The sequence below is a fragment of the Nymphalis io genome, chromosome 13, assembly GCF_905147045.1.
Source record: "Nymphalis io chromosome 13, ilAglIoxx1.1, whole genome shotgun sequence".
Taxonomy (NCBI): Eukaryota; Metazoa; Arthropoda; class Insecta; order Lepidoptera; family Nymphalidae; genus Nymphalis; species Nymphalis io.
In genome coordinates this window covers 2664258-2683129 of record NC_065900.1, presented here as the reverse complement: position 1 = coordinate 2683129, position 18872 = coordinate 2664258, and the positions used below count along the sequence as shown (strand labels likewise).

General features: G+C 33.6%; 1 protein-coding gene across 4 annotated transcripts in view; it reads right to left on the bottom strand.

Annotated features, from left to right (window-relative positions):
* The window catches only part of LOC126772820 (glucose transporter type 1-like), a 29045-nt gene that overhangs the window by 4500 nt on the left and 5673 nt on the right, over positions 1-18872 (bottom strand). Inside the window, exon 1 of one of the 4 annotated variants that reach the window (XM_050493416.1) lies at positions 7025-7266. The exons of 2 other annotated variants lie outside the window; for them this stretch is intronic. The gene's annotated coding sequence lies outside the window, so the exon portion shown is untranslated. Of the gene's footprint in view, positions 1-3494; positions 3518-7024; positions 7267-18872 lie in introns of those variants that run through there. One more of the 4 variants, XM_050493418.1, reaches the window with a different exon arrangement.

Below are 18872 nucleotides of genomic sequence, written 5' to 3'. Positions count from 1 at the left end.
AAATATAGTTAACTTCGCTCCGACACTTTAACAATAAGTACGTCTTGAGAACATAAAACATAATATAACACGCTGATTACATTCATTATGACTGAAGTGAAACGAATTATAGAATATATTTTCAGCTTTAAAGTTCATTGTTATCAAATATTATTTTTAAACCACACACGGTATTTCATATTAATAAAGTATTCTTTGTATACAAATTAATATTTCTTTATTTAACTCCTTTATGATTCATCTTCAACTCACCAAATGGTTCCACTAACGCCCAATGAGACCACGTAGAGGGTTATTAGAAAACTGTGGCAAATACTTTTTTTGTGATATAGGCAGGACGCAGGACGGTCAAATTAAGCACCTGGCGGTAAGTAGTCACCCACAGAGGGAGGGCAAATGACTACTCCACCTGATGGTAAGTGGTAGTAGAGTCCAAACGTGACGACGGCCAGTACAGTCGAGAAGAATGTTCTGCACTAGCCGCCTTCGCCTTGCCGGCCCGCAAGATGCCTCTTCACGCCTCGTTTGAAGGAACCCGGGTTGTAAGAGGGGAACACGTGAGCTGGTAAGGAATTCCATTTTTTACTGGTGATGTAAGAATTATTTACCATTCCTTACATCGCCAATGCGCCACTAATCTTGGGAACCAAGAAGTTATGTCCCTGTAGCTACACTGGCTCGCTCCCGCACCGTTCAAAGCAGAACGCAACAAGATTTTAAGTACAGCTGTTTAGCGGTAGAATATCTGATGAGTGGGTGGTACCTACCCAGATGGATTTACAAAACCCTACTAAGGCGAATAATATCAATATTACTATATTAAGTCATTAGATGAAATTATACTAGTTCCATTATAATTATCTAGAAAAATATTACGATAAATTGTCTGAAGTTACATAGTTGCCAACTAAAAATATATGGTATTTAATAAATTGTCGTAGATTTCGTGATGTGATAGAGAAAATTATCTCTATTTGTATATATAATAATGTAGAATTGTACTTTATTTATATACATAGCATTTTCAGTATATCTTTCGATCATAACCATCGCTGGTAATTTGTCTTGTTTTAGCTCCTTCACATTCGTTCATTGCTTTTAATTTACAATCATTATTTATTTGCTCATACTTCTTCTTTGTTCAAACCCTCTTCCCAGTTCAGCTGGGGTCGGGTCTCCTTGTACATCTGCGCCAGAGAGCTCTGTTCTGGTACTCAGATTGTCTGGTTGTCTGTGTACTCAGATTCTCTTTCTCAGACCAACAGGTTGCGGGCGGTCACCCTCTTCCCCGCGGTTGGTCCGGGATATTTAAGGCTTTCTTGATAGGATGATCATCGTTACGTCCCAGGATATAGCCGTACCAGCGCAGTCGACATTCCTTCAATTTTATTTATTTGCTCATACATTTTAAAAAAAATCAACCAAATCTAAATACACTTTATTCAAGTGGGTTCTTGCCAGCACTTTTGAATAGCAATTTTGCAATTTGAAATAAGTTATGTAAAGTACACTAAACGAATATGCTGATGTATTTCTTTATAAATGGATATTTTTGATAAGTCATTATCAAGTATTTACAATTAACACAATTAATGTAGTTAAAAAACCAAATATATAAAAGATCGATTTCAAATTTCGACTCGGAACTAAGCACTTGAATATATAGGTTTCTATTATATAGTCAACTATTATTATATAATTCAATGAAATATTTACTTAAAAAACGAATAAAACCCGTTTCGTATATCTTATTATTCTCAAAACGTGGTAAACACGATGGCGTGTTAACCTATGCATATAAAAGTAATTGACCTTTCTGGAAATAAATGACAAATTCAAAACGTCTTACCGTATAAATACTACGCATTATTGGTTTGGGTTTAAAGATTTTTTAATAATATTTATTATTGAAATAGTGAGAAAACACAAAGAGCAGTTTTTATTTATTATATAAATTTAGGGCAATCGATATGCGGTTAGGAAGACCAGTTGGCAAGTTAAGAAACCTGTTACAGCTATACATATTATTCATTATTTTTAAGGGCATTAGTATGTTTACCTTTTGCATACTTTATAAATTAAGTATATAGAAAGAACGTAAAGTCGTTGGCCCTGCGTCTTATTAATATTTCTCTGCGTCGTATTAATATTTTTTTTATCTATAAATAGTTTCATGAACGATTAATATCTTGTGACAAACAAATTCAACTGATATGGATTTTTCTATACATACACGAACATTGTTGACATAATAATTATGTATTAAAAGAATACGCAACACGTAAACATTTTCTACGCTAGCCTACCACAGCCTGAAACTATAAACCATTGTTATTTTAATTGTAAAGAATTTAAAGTACAAAAACAAAAATAAACCTTTGAACATTTAATTTTACGACTTTAAGAACATATCATATATATACTCGTAATTCTGATGATAACCACTATATGGTTATCTATTCTTACAAACCCGAAGTGAAAATGACTTTTTTATATATATTTTATTAATAAATAAGTATTTGACTTTATAATAAGAAATACACAAATAACAAACAAAATAATCATTAATCACTAACAAAACCAACTAAAAATAACAATTCAGGTATTTGTATGTTCGAAGCACCCAAAGTTCGCGCCAAAAGTGATATTATTCTTCTATGACGGGCGATGACGTACTTTTTTTTTAAATTTATTCCGGCACAAGGAACTAATACATTCGGTCGAAGATTGTTAAAACAATTGTTGTTCAACAGTGAATAAGCATCTTCTAGGCAAGCACGCTCCACCTTAGACTGTATCTCACTTTCCATCAGGTGTGATAACAGTCAAGCGCCTAGCATATACATTAAAAAAAAAACGTGTCCCAAATTTAAAAGTTAGAATTCGAAACGAATCACTGTTACGTACCCTTATATATTTATACAAAGCACACATTACATATTTTTAATTGAATTATTCGACGATTATTTTTCTATCAAAGCGATTTGATATTTGTCACATTTATATACATTCAACAAGTCTTACTTCTAACAATCAATGAATACTTACAGAATACAAGCGTTCGTCACTCTTGAATAGTTAACTAAAAGTAAAGTTATCTCCAAATATTACTTCATCGATAACAAACAGTATCGAGTCATTGAGATTATATAAGATACGGCCGACATAATAATAAAAATAGTACCTTTATATGACGACAAAAGTATATTGTTCGTTAACAGAGATCTATTCAGATTATACTAAAGTTATCTTAAATAGAATTATATAAATTATTACCTTTTAATATGTAAATATTTTCAATATATAATTACTACTTATTTGAGTTAAAAGACTTTAAGTTAGGTCACAGCTCGTGACCGTGCTGTTGTGCACAGTGCAGCTAAACGCCCTTATCGCTTGGGACACTGCATTCTATATTGTGCCTAGTGTGCAATTTACTTTACATTTTTTTATCATATCAAAATATTATATCATACATAAAAATGCAAACAAACCAGTCTGAGAATCACTAGCCTTGAAATCTTGAAACCGATATCTGATTATCAATGTTACATTAGCGATTTTTTTTTATTATCTCCCGTATGTACGGTCTTGACACTTAGACGGACAAACGTAGACTAAACTTATGTATTCATATTACAAGCTAGAAAAATATCTACAATAATAATTCAAGCGCATCGAATGCACACATGTTTTTATATACCAAGTTAAGTTGACTTAAGTATCGAAAGCACTGCATGTCCTGCCGTGACGTCACATTTCTTTTTTCTCATGACGAAACTCTAAAATCTTCTCGAGTAAAAATCTTCATATTAGGCATCGGCTTATAAGGTTATAAATATAATCGTGAATGGGTTAACGGCATACTAGCCTGATGTGGCTGACTAATGTGGAGACGCATTTAGGTGGTCACAACTACGTCGAGAATAAAAAATAAACACAACACAAGGCTTATAAAAAATATAATTATGACTAGCCTTTAATACAAATAATTTATTTACATAGCAATCTTAACATCAGTTCCAGCTGATAAGATTAATTCTCTCGTTGAAGAATGGCATATTGACTTACTATTAACAAATACTGAACAATTCACCTAGAAATTATAACGATAAACATCCTTCTTAGTTAAATAAATTTTATATTAAACTACGTTCCAACCGGCGTTTTAGGGAAGAGGTATGAGGGTAAGTCCTTTTCTATATACAAGCGTTTTAGGGAAGAGGGTGTATGTCCTTTTCTATATACAAAATTTAAATTACAATCATTCATTTTTATTCTGCCCGACGTTACTACAAAGTTGCAATTGTCGTGGTCAGGAACAGACTATCGAGCAAAACAAGATAAAGTATGATGGCGGATGAATCCCCAGCGAAATTGATAGTTGAAAGTTGATCCCTGTAAACTACGAGTACCGATTTGAAATATTTCTGCGTAGATAGCACATTTATTGAGTAATGTCTGAAGATCGGAGCGAAACTATAAATACCAAATAGTATGACAAATTTTTTAAACAGGCATTTTTTTTATAGAATAGGTAGGTGGACGCGCAAATGGGCCACCTAATTGTAAGTGGTCACCACTGCCCATAGACATTAGCATTGAAAGAAATGTTAACCATCGCTTACATCGCCAATGCGACAACAACCTTGGGAACTAAGATGTTATGTCCCTTGTGCCTGTAATTACACTGGCTTATTCACCCTTCAAACCGGAACACAACAATACCACGTACTGCTGTTTTGCGGTAGAATATCTGATGAGTGGGTGGTACCTACCCAGACGAGCTTGCACATAGCCCTACCACCAGTGTATAATGCATTACATTTCTAGTAGGTAAATAAACTATATAATAATTTAAAAGTAGATTTACATTTCTGTTCAGCACGTGATCGTCGGTAACTATCTGCAAATAATCTTATCTTACTACGAAACATCTTATAACACTACAAATGTAATAAAAAAAACAGTAAAAAAATGCTCCACTTAGATATGTTTCATAGAATCTTCTATTTATTTAATAAAACCGCTAGGATTATGGAAAATAAATAAATAAACATGGCGGCTTGATATTTCAAAGACACGCTAGTAATGTTTACTTGTCTTAACAATTACATTTAATTGATTTATCAGTCATAAAATATAATCTCATATCATAAGACAAAATTTTATTGATATAACAATGATACATAGATTCAATAAAACTAAAAACATGCATATGTCCATAAATATAGTATGTAAAATATTTACTAAATTATATCACAAACACACATCATTAAAATTTCGTTTATTTTATGTAACATGTTTGAATATTTATTTCAAATTTAAATATTATTTCTGTTTCTGAGCAAACTCGAAACTCACCGCAGAAATCGGTCGTGTAATGACAAAAAGTGATACGCGACATTGACCGTTAAAATTATAACATTTCAAGAATACACGCATCAAAATGGTATATCACGGTAAGTAAGGTTTGTCAACATTTCACGCTTAAGTGAGTTTTTAGAGAATAGCACTGCATATTAATAAAGGATTTTCTTATTGGGGAGTGGAAATAGAAACATTCCGCATTTACTCAACATGAACATAGGAATTATGAAGAAAGTTAAAGAACTAAGAAAATATTAGCTATAATAATAATAATATCCTGGGACATTTTCACACACGGCCATCTGATCCCAAATTAAGCTTGTACAGAGCTTGTACTATGGAAACCAGACAACTGATATACTACATATACCACTTTTCTTTTGTAAATACATACTTATATAGATAATTACACCCAGACTCAGAATAAACAGACATGTTCATGCACACAAATGTCTGTCGTGGATGGGAATCGAACCCACAACCTTCGGCGTGAAAGGCAAGTATTTACCAACCACGCCAACCGGCTTTTCAAAACTAAGCTATATTCATGGTTTGAAAATAAAATTGTAAACTATTGGCTAAGAATATTGATTATATATTGTTTCGTTCAAATATAAATATCGCCTCGAATATTTCAAAATTACTTTAAGCCGTTATATTTTTTAAATAAGATAAACCGTTTTCACTTTGTTACAACACGTAGAAAACAGCCCAAGCTAAAATATGCGACCTAGGTCGACTTCTTTTAAACCCAATAAAAACGACTATAATACAACTAAATTAAATCTCTTAGAACTTTATAAAAGTCAGTATCGCCATTTCGTCTCAAATCCGACGCATATCTTTCCGAACCGATATTACATTTTTCACAAAGCCAGTGTAACGCTTCCACATTGAATTAAAACATTTGACTTTTAGTTTGCATTTGTAATAACCATAATTAAGTCATACAGAATATTCTACTCAATGCTTGATATAAATTTTATAATATAGGATAGTTAGCACGTATTATCAGACGTATGGGAACTGGAAGACATACCGGTTTCGTGTTATACATGCAAAAACAATTGCGAGTGAGATCTTGCTATCCGTGAACAAGTGCCGAGGTCGCTCACGACTGAACGTAAACAGTAACCCTAACCTGACAACTTTATATAAAAACCTGTTCGTTTTATCATAATATACCTTACGTACATATAGATTATGATAAAAAAAATGTAATAACAGGCAGAGAAAAATATTATGCAACTATTTTTTTTTACGTTCGATAATTTTAAGAAATTTATTCATTCATATTATACAATGCTTTTTTTGTGATTGAAAGTATTATAATTATTGATTTTAATTATTCCAGACAGATTTTAATTAAAAAAAATAAAAAACTTAATTAAAAAAAAAATTAAATACTTTAAAAAATATTGTAATATTTTTTTTAGCTGTAAATAAGATCGCTTTTTGGACCAATCACTTTTGAATTGTTTTTGTTTTCTTTTCATGGCTTATGTACAATAAAGCATATTGTATATTATTTTACTTGTGTACATTTTGGCAGCCATATGGATAATAATGATTTCTTTGCATTCTACTAAATATATATAACAAGTATTACACAAATTAACATTTAATAAAAAAGTTCTCAAATATTGTAACTTACGTTTACCAACGTTTATTCCACGTAGAAATTTCACTTTTTGACGACACAACACAATTAAACACAACCAAGCGGACGGAAATGCGACGCGAGCGGCGAAGCGAGACCGACTGGCTTTAGTACTTGCATGACTTAAGGAACAGGGTTGCCAGCGTATAATAATATATCAAATCGAATTACTTTTCCTTAAAAATCTCAATTTAATTCTTAAATTACATAGCATAACAATAAATTGTAAAGTGACTGACGTTGTTCGCTCTCCGGATTATCCTTACAAATATTATTAAGTTGAAAAGGTGTTAGTTTATTTGTAACGCTTTTACGCTCTAACTGCTAAACCAATCATGGAAGTTTTAATGCGCGTTAGTCGCGGTAGAAACTATTTTTAATAAATAGTAAGTGTATGTACACTTCGTGTATTTTAAACACTGTATTCACATAGCTTTTTGGTTTGTTGTTTTTTTTATAGTGTATTCTTAAATGTTTTTTTTTTTTTACTTTTAATATAGCAATGATACTTATTTGACATACTTTAAGAAGTAAAACAATATTAATTTGGGTTTTTAATAATAGAAAAGATTTTACTTACATATAATTGATACATTTTTAATTACTACACTATACAATGTCATTTTTAAGTACATTAAGTATATTTTAATAAAAAAATATAGTAATGTCACTTTACTCAATTAAATAATAACTATTGAATGTATTAAAGTGTCATATAAAGAGGGTAACTAGCATCACAAATAGAAACAACATAACAAACATTGTTCGTAGTTAAATATAATTTAATTTTTACATACTCAATTGAAACTAAGTTTATATTATTAGATTACTAGCTGCTCTCTGCCTCGTGACTTTGTTCAAATGGAATAATTACATTTCTTATAATTTATGTGCTTTAGTAGCTAATTATCTTTTACAATACCTTAGCTCTTTCCAATATTTAAAGTTCAGATTGTATAATAAGACGAAGGCGATCCAACTGCGCAGAGGGGTGAGACAGGGGGATGTAATATCCCCGAAACTGTTCACCAACGCGTTGGAAGACGTTTTCAAAACGCTGGATTGGACTAGGTATGGAGTCAATGTAAACGGCGAGTACATCTCACACCTTCGATTTGCCGACGATATCGTCATCATAGCAGAGTCGCTGGAACAACTCACCGGAATGCTGCGTAGCCTAGGCGAGTCTTCCCGGTGTGTCGGTCTCGGTATGAACTTGGACAAGACCAAGGTCATGTTCAATAGGCATGTCGTGCCGGGACCGATATACGTCGAGGGGAAACCTCTCGAAGTTGTTAGTGAATATACCTACCTAGGACAGATAATACAAGTCGGTAGGAACAACTTCGAGAAGGAAGCCGATCGAAGAATTCGCTTGGGATGGGCAGCATTTGGCAACCTTCGTCAAGTCCTCAAGTCGTCTATACCGCAATGTTTGAAGACGAAAGTCTTCAACCAATGCGTCTTACCTGCCATGACATACGGTGCCGAAACGTGGACACTAACTGCGAGACTAGTCCACAAATTCAAAGTCGCTCAGCGTGCTATGGAGCGAGCTATGCTCGGAGTATCTTTGAAGGATAAGATCAGAAATGAGATTATCCGGAAAAGAACCGGAGTCACCGACATAGCTTGCAAAATTAGCAGGCTGAAGTGGCAGTGGGCTGGTCACGTATGTCGTAGGACCGATGGCCGTTGGAGCAGATGAGTCCTAGAGTGGAGACCGCGAATCGGCAAGCGCAGCGTAGGGCGCCCTCCAGCCAGGTGGACCGACGACCTTAAGAAGGTGGCGGGCACCAACTGGATGCGGAAGGCGGAGGACAGGGAGCTTTGGCGCACCTTGGGAGAGGCCTATGTTCAGCAGTGGACAACGATTGGCTGTTGATTGATTGATTGATTGTATAATAAATGCTATCATAATTGGTACAGCAGTTTAAACGTAACAAAAAAAAAAACAGATACGAAAAACATACGTCGAACTTTTTATTTTTTATTTAACCCATTATCAAAAACGGATATTTTATTTCTTTATTTTTTTTTTTTTTTTTCTATTATATCTGGGAAACAAACAGTACACGCCACATATACTACACAACAAATTAACTCGATCACACACCAATCAAGTTTCCACTCAAAACTAATTCATGTATGACAGTAAACAAGCAATTTTGTAAATTACAAATAATAATTATTAAGATTCAAACAGTTAACAACAGCAAAACAATATTATATAATAAAAATTAAATAGATAAAATAAAAAAATTCATAATTCCTTGCAAAAGAATTAAAAAAATATCGACACCCCTAATCTAATTAAGAACCAAGTTTAACCAAATACATAACCACATATGATGATACATGCTGATTGCAAGTTACATGCTACATACCTCATCAACTAACTTATTTAAGCCTCACAAGATAGCTCACGCGTTGGTATCTTTAGCACGGCTTGTCTTGTCTCATATTTTGTGTTTGCATGTCAATATTAATAACGTGATTAATATTTGTAAAATATGCCTAAGTATATTTCTATAACGATTTAACGGTATTAAATAAATACATATACAGGCAACATTAAGATGTAATCATTCAAACGTAACGAATATCTGTACACTTTAAAAACAAATACGAAACTCAACGCAGAACGACAGTGTGACGTCAGAAAGTATTATGCGACAATGAATATAAAAATTATAAGACTTATCAATTAACATATAAATATTTAGATATAAAAGTTAGTTCTTAATTGCCTTCAAAATAGGAGGAGGTTCTCAAATTGTCTATATATATTTATTTTTATATTTGTTCGGACATATTTTCTTTAATTTTTTCAAGTTTGTACAATTGACTAATACTTAAAGAAAACAACAGAAAAGCATTATATACAAGTAAATAAAATTGAAGTGTCAGTCTGACGTTAAAACAACTAATATCTCCTTTGTACGGCACCAATTATAAACACCAAATTAAACACATGAAAATTCAATGGTGCTAACTGGTGTTGAATCCACATTCTACGGTTAAGATTCATGTGATCGAACCATTGGTCCATGTCGGCTATGGTGCAATAGAAAATCAGAATTTAAAAAATTTACTAATTCCGATCACACGACGCTTAAAATTAAGAAAACAAATTATCTTACCTTGTGGATTGCACACACTATTAAGATTTTATTAGTCCTCCAGACCGATGTCCACCACAGCGGCGAATCTCAAGAGAGATCAGCCAACTGCGCAAGACATATATTGCATAAGTGTGTGCGCAAACACAGGTTCACTCTCTATTACCTAACTCTCATAATCCTACAGGACGGCAATCCGACACGACAGACGCAGGACCAACGGCTTCACGTGCTTTCAAAGGCACGGCAGTGTACACACTTCCAACTTCCAGACTCTGGGCTGCTATTAAGAATTATCGACAGGAAAACTCAATCTCAACTTTTTATTATAAATATTTTTCTATTATTAAAACCATTATAGATTATATTTATTCGAAATATATGCACATATATTATATTATATTCACATAATTGAATTTAATGGAAGCTGAAACATTATATATCATTAATGACAGCAATAAGCAAGTTAGCGAATTGATTTAAATGTGCAAACGCATAAATACATACCTGCAAACACATGATGACAACAATTAATACAGTAACTTCCAAATGGAAACTAAATTACAATTAAAAAGTAATCGAGGAACTGTCATTTATTCATTAAAGGTTACTTAGAAAAAATTGACCTGTATATTGCTATCCTTATTGATTCCATGTATGTGAAGAAGACAAAATAAAATATCTTTTTTTTGGGAAGATTGTGGGCAAGAAAATCATTGCCAGTGTGTCGTGTCACACGATAATATTCTAACATTGTGCACCTGTTTATAGCGTCAGGGGAACCTTGCCTATCGTGAAATCTACAGGTATGTGTAACCAACCCCACGTTTACTGTCTTACGGTTCCTTTCTGGTTTTCCCCACACACCCTGAATCATATTACGGCAGGTCTTTATAAAGTTCTTTTAGGCTTTCGCTAATCAAAGTTGAAGCTTCTTTTGTATTTGTTTTCTTTTTCCGTGTGTATACAACAAAGGTCGGTACCGAAACTATTCCTCGAAATAACTAGATAGCCTTTTAACCCTCTTTTAATTTTAAATTAATATATAATCCTTCATTATATAATAATACGCTCAGAAGGAATTTACAAATAACACTAGAAATTTAATTCGACAATTATATAAATATTATCTTTTAAGCTCCAATTAGCACACGTCCTTCTTAACCAAAGGATGACTCTCGAATGGCTGACAGTCAACTGTAAAGTCGTCTCATCGAATATTGAATGAATGTGAAGTGTAAATGAGTGATAGATGTATGTATGAATGATCGTATCAATAAGTGTTGGTTCATTAGACATGAACAAAACTAAAGTAAAAAGTAAAAGCCGACGTTAAGGAGAAGGTTAGGAGCTTATTCCACCACATGGAATTCCAATGTGTATTGGTTGATAGTGCATGTACAAGTGGAAGATTTTCATCTGAGACATGAAGATATCTAAACGAAATTTTTCTTTACCTCCGAGCACGATATATATATATTTTTAAATCGATAAACGTATATTAATAGCAAGCACTATCTCCTCCTCCCCCCTTATACTATGAAATTATCATTTAACTAAACCCTAGCGATACTGTATTGTAATTTATTTATAAATTGATCTAAGCTATATTGACATTTAATATTTATAAACATTTCATAAGGTTTCACTATTTGACAGGTCAATGACCTTTTTCGTTGTTGCTTTATTTCCTTTATCGCAATTAAGAACATTTTAGGTGAAGGACCTCTATAGCATTAAGCAGGTAACCTTTATATCTTCAAGTAAATAAAATACCAAATTTGCGTGTAATAAATGGCTATAATTACTTAACGGCAGTATCAATTGATTGCTTACTATTGTGACCAGACCAAAACGTTTATAAAGCGTACGACTTGAAGAGAACATGAACTACACAAATAAATAATATTGAAATGTCTGTCTGTGAATTAAAACAACTTTTTCAATAACTTAATACGGGTTTGTAGATACACACGTGGCTGAATTTCAATGAAATTAGACATGCAATTTCCTCACGATGATTTCCTTCATCAGTGGTGCTTGGTGGGTTTGAACCCGCGATCACCGGTTAAGATTCACGCGTTCTAACCACTGAGCCATCTGGTATCTTAAATATAAACAATTCCAATCTTAAACAAAATAAAGGCATTGTTATTTAAACACGATTAATCGCAAGCCATAAATAGAAAAGAAACGTGATTCCTCATTGGTTTAACGACTTAGTAAATGATAATAGACAATACAATAAGTTTATAATTATTGCAATATATCATTCTATATTTAAAATACTCTACTTATCTTTCAATATTTATAAAAAATATATATTAAAAATATATTTTGCATAAAAATGCAACATTCTACGCAAGCAAAATGTAAATCTAGTTATTGAATAATCTTTAAAAAAAAAAACTAATACGGAAAACTAACGGCCTTACTTATTTAAACGATGTTTATAGTGATTAGTTTATTTTTATACAATAGGTAGCCGGACGAGCATATGGGCCTGATGGTAATGGTCCCCAACGCCCATAGACATTGGCATTGTAAGAAACGTTAACTATTGCTTACATCGCCAATGCGCCACCAACCTTGGAACTTGGAACTAAGATGTTATGTCCCTTATGCCTGTAATTACACTGGCTTACTCACCCTTCAAACTGGACCACAACAACACCAAGTACTGCTGCTTTGCGGTAAAATATCTGATAAGTGGGTGGTACCTAACCAGGTAACCTACCCAGACGAGCTTCCACGAAGCCCTACCACCAGAATTGCTTTGTGGCTAGTTAAATAGTTATGTGTCTTCTTCTTTCGAATGTCAAATCAATAATGACAGAAAGAGAGAAATCAGTATTTAAATAAACCATCGCTAGGCAACGTTTATAAATGAGGCCGTTATTTTACTAAATATAATTTAAAAATGATTTACTGACATACCGGGTCTAAGTCTAATAAGAAGAAAATTGTCACAGATTTTTTATGGAACGTTTTTTTTTAAATGAATAGACTAGCGCTTTACTGTTATCACACCTGATGGAAAGTGAGATACAGTCTAAGGTGGAGCGTGAAAATCTAAGGTGGAACGTAGGTGAGTAATAAAGGATTTTTGAAAATTCATCTCCTAAAAGTGTTAAAAGGGGGATAAAAGTTTGAATAGAAATTCGCCTCTTTTCCATGTTTAAAATTCGGCTTCGGCTAGTTTATAATAAAATAATTTTTGATAAACCATTTCTATGAAGAATGTACTCGTGTTATACTTGACATATTTTTTGTCAGTAGGCGTATTATTCCAAGACAAATCAGAAAAGTCGCCTGTCTGGCGCCGAATAAAGCGTAACGTCTAAGGGTTTATTCATATCGAATAAAATTCACACTTAAAATTACTACTACTACTACTACTTCTATAAAAGGGATGTTTTATTCAAAATTAATTTTATTTAGTACTAGTTTTCTTCTGCTGCTGCTTGCATGTTAGGGGGAGAAGTGTACCCTGCACCTGCAGTATATATATTTTTTGTCTTTGTCCTTTCTTGGTTTTTCTTGCTTCATACCAACTTCATCAAAATCGGTTCAGTGGTTTATCCACGAACGCTTAAAATACAGAGATACTTTCCACTTTCTTATATTTTTTTTTTTTTTTTATAGAATAGGAAGGTGGACGAGCATATGGGCCACCTGATGGTAAGTGGTCACCAAACGCCCTTAGACATTGGCATTCTAAAAATGTCAACCATCGCTTATAGAAAATGCGCCACCAACCTTGGGAACTAAGATTTTATGTCCCTTGTGCCTGTAATTACACTGGCTCACTTACCCTTCAAACCGGAACACAACAATATCAAGTATTGCTGTTTTGCGGTAGAATATCTGATGAGTGGGTGGTACCTACCCAGACGAGCTTGCACAAAGCCCTACCACCAGTGAATATAACTATATATTAGTATATTATAATTAATATATAATATAATATATTTGACGGGCCGGTTGGCGTAGTTGGTAGATACTTGCCTTTGACGCCAAAGATTGTTGGTTCAATTCCCACCCAGGCCAGACATTTGTGTGCGTGAACATGTCTGTTTGTTCCGAGTCTGGATGTAATTATCTATATAAGTAAGTATTTACAAAAGAAAAGTAGTATATGTAGTATATCAGTTGTCTGGTTTCTATCGTACAAGCTCTGCTTAGTTTGGGATCAGATGGCCGTGTGTGAATAATGTCCCAGGATATTATTAGTATTATAATCTAGCTTATTGAGTGTCGAAAATATACCAACAACAGTTCGATAAGAAATGCGTCCGGCTAAACTGTCAAAATAACTTAGTAAGCCGAACTCAATATCAAGATCAGTCCAAGATCCACTAAGATCTAATCTGATACGTGTAGCTTACCTGTGAATGTTTTCTTCACTGCAGAACACAAGATTTATCGACTCATAATGTGTACACATGATTTAATCAGGCGTCAGGTTTCCTTTGAGTTAGCGTGAATTTAAAATAAGCAATTATTTAAGCACGCCATAACAAGAATCATTCAAAATAAAGTCGATAGTAAATTAAGAAATGCTAAGGTAGTCAAAAGAACGCCTGTGTTTTGTTCATTGAATTTCTCAGTTTATTTACGTAGTCACTCAAGTGTAGACCGGCCTTAAGGATAAATATGTATTATCAACTACGTCATTGATGTTGGCTTTATTATTTATTTATTTTATTAGAGTATTAGATCATCAAAACTATATTTAGAATTGGTGGTAGGGCTTTGTGCAAGTACATCTAGGCACCACTCAAATGCACACTCATCGTATATTCTACAGGCAAGCAGCAATACTTATTATTGTTATATTCCAATTTGAAGGGTGAGTGAGCCAGTGCTCACGGAACATAAATTAGTTCCAAAGCTTGGCGGCTATGTAATTGACGGTTAATATTTCGTTCAGTAACTATTAACCACAGAGACCACTGAGATAGTCTGCCTAACTATACAGAAAACCCCAATAACTTTTTTATTGGCCCGACCTGGGAATTGAACCAAGGACCTCCGATCAGCGACCTTATATCTAGCCACTAAACCAACGAGGCAGTCTAATCCCTATAAATTATAAAATGATTATGCCAGGATAGTTTTTTTTTTTTATTTAAGAATTTCATTACAATTTCATTATTAACAATCGTCACGCAATTTGAATTATTTATTATAGTTTCGGTTTATGTGTATTTTGACATATCTGCACGACTCACAGTTTTATAGCAAAGAGTATTTTATATTTGTTAACTTTACGAAATTAAAATGTCTTTATTAACGATATCTTGAGCCATTTATTAGAAGCTTTTTTCTATGTAAAAAAAATGATAACAAACTACTAATATTACAGTAGTGCTTTTGTTTATTTCGCTTCCAAGTCTAACTACTCCACCATCATGATATCGCACGTACATCGTCAGGGATACAGAAAAAGACATAGACAACAACACAAGCAAAGCCGGGGGTGAAAAGTAGTTTTTAATATAAAGGAGGGCAGAGGGAATCGTTAATTCTTCGCCCAGAGAATCGGAATTCCTATTCAAAGGGGTAATACTGGAATTCACGCCACCATTACACGCGGTCACGATTTGTTCAGCGGCTTTTTTAATTTTATTATTCAAATAATATACTTATTTAATTTCTCAATTCAAATAATACTGTGAAATGTTTTAAATTTTCATACGAAATTAGTATTAAGAATGTCACGTACATTTCAAAATAATTTTCTTAATAATTATCTGTTATCAAATTCTAATTATATTGCATGCATAGTATGACTATTTTATCTTATATATATATTAATTATGAATATTTTATTTTATATCACCTAGTTTACTTATATTTATTTCTTAATATAATTTATTAATATATATTAGTTGAATTTTTCAAGCCGGTAAAGATGGCCAAATCGAAATTATGAGGAACAGCGATAAATACTCAAAAGAGACTTGTTATGTAAACTAAAACACATTTTATCATTAGACAAACGATAGTGTCGCTAATAAGTATTAAATACTAGGAAGTAATGACATACGGAGAACAAAAGGCAAATGTTAGATTTTCATAAACTGATTCATAATTTAAAGCAATATCTTTGATTCACACATTAACCCGTACCTTGGTCGAAATTACGGTAAATTTTTTTTTTAACAAATAGATTGATTCTTTTTTTTTGTTCACAACATTATGTTCTAATTTTAAATATAATCGCCTTTGACCGCGAATATATATATATAGGCCACAGCAACTGGATATAGGAATATTGATTTTTCGAAATTCATCTCGTCCTTGGCGATGACAGATATCGGCGCCAAGAACCTGCATGTGAGTTACATACAAAAGTAAACCAAATACTACGCCAGGTAAAACAAATAAATATTCGAATTGTATATATATATATATATATTATATATTATTCTTTAATTTCCCGTGATGGTATTCAAGTTAAAGCCAGGGCCATCAATAAAATAAGGAAGGAAATAAGGTCCTCCAGACCGATTTCGACCACGGCGGCCAATCTCAAGAGAGATTAGCCAACTGCGCAGGACATATTATATGCACGAGTGTGTGCGCAAACACAGGTGCAATCTCTATTCCCTAGCTGTCATAATCCGATGGGACGGCAATCCGACAACCGGAAAGAGTTCAGGCGCCGGGCCAACGGCTTTACGTGCTTTCCGAGGCACGAGAGTGCATACAATTCTAACCCCAATAACTTTTTTATTGGCCCGACCTGGGAATTGAACCAAGGACCTCCGGGTCAGCGACCTTATATCTAGCCACGAAACCAACGAGGCAGTCAAAAATAAATAAAAATAATAATAGCTAATATATAATCAAATTCACCCGTACCAATTCCATTTCACTAACATGACATGACGTCAGTCCATACTTTACTTCCAAATCGTTAAAGTCATTATCATTAGTCATATACTTTTCGTTCTATATCGTAACAACAATCAGCGGTTGGTGAAAAAGTTCATATGACCTAAATTACAGAGCGTGAAAAGACAACAAAAATATATACTCGCAATTTTCATATTACGAGGGACAGCACTGTGCCTAACAGTGCGAGTTTCTTTACTTATACGATAGCGTTGACGTTAACTGCTTACTGGAACTTAACTTATATGGAATGGAAACACCGCCGTCAGTGACAATAATCGGAATTACATACTAATCGCAGCCATCGTCAAGTCGAAATCAATCGAATTATCGAGATATTTTATTTTAATTTCTAGATGCCAAATAAGGCTTTCAGGATATTTTAGTCAACAATTTAAAGTTCCGCTTTTCTAAGCAGTCCTCAATATCTGAAAATCAGCGATTCATATGCATTTATATGCGATTAATTTTTAAAAATTAATGAGCCTTTGTCAATAAACATCTAAAAAAGGCTCATGTTTAGAGAACGTAGATTTGAATTTCAATAAATCCATTTAAAAAAAAGAATTTGTAATCCTAATAATAAAAACCACAGTCTTTAGAATGTTGTAATTCTACATGAATGAGTTTTCATTTTCCTCATTGTTACACGTCATAACACATACCTACGTTATTATTTACTGTATATATGAATATAAATAAAATGCCTAATAAACAAATTCCAGGTATAATTATAACGTAGCGAAACACAATTATTCGCTTAAATATTCAGAAAAAGATACACTTGGTAAACTATGCAAATCAATTTAAAATCGAACAGTTTAAAATGAAATTAAGATAACTTACGATATAATACAGAGATGTACGCTACTATGTTTGCCAAATCTTTTTTTTAACGCTGAAACAACGCATTACGCGTTTACCCCAAATACTCCCCCACCATTCCCGTGGGGGATTATGTGGGACTCGCCAGTGTCCAAGGCGCCGAGTGCGTCCCGAACATCGAAATACCCACAAAAAAACCAGCGGTACCCTTTCAGTCTTAACGAGGAGCGCCACGGGATCGATTGCGCATGCTACCTTGACGTTCGCCAAACCTTTGCTAACGCTTGAATTTGATTTTTGTCACGGTTTATGCAAATCCGGCGGAGTCGCTTTTTACTTTTCATTTACAAATCTTGGGAAGATCATGGCGAGGCTATGCGAGCTACGTAAATGGTTATTGGGTAATGTTTATGTGTAAAACCTATTAAGTATTTATAAACAGTATTATTAAAAAGACTAGTTATAGCCGAGATGGCCCAGTGGTAAGAACGCGTGAATCTTAACCGATGATCGTGAGTTCAAGCCCGGGCAAGCACCACTGACTTTTCATGTGCTTAATTTGTAATTATAATTCATCTCGTGCTTTACGGTGAAGGAAAACATCGTGAAACCTGCATGTGCCTAATTTCATTGAAATTCTGCCACATGTGTATTCCACCAACCCGCACTGGAGCAGCGTGGTGGAATAAGCTCCAAACCCTCTCCTCAAAAAAAAAAAAAAAAGGGAGAGGAGGCCTTAGCCCAGCAGTGGGACATTTACAGGCTGTTACTGTAGTTAAAAATACAACATTTTGATAGAAGTTACTTTTCTGCCATGCTGTGCCATGCATGGTCACGAAACTGCAGAACTCGCAAGCGTGCGAATGGCGATCAATATTAGGCTGCATTTGCTAAGTATTTTGTAAAAGATTTAACAATGGTGTGTATGCAGCATTAAAGGTAGCATACGTAGTTCTTAATACATAAAATAATATAAGTTAATAGATGATTTC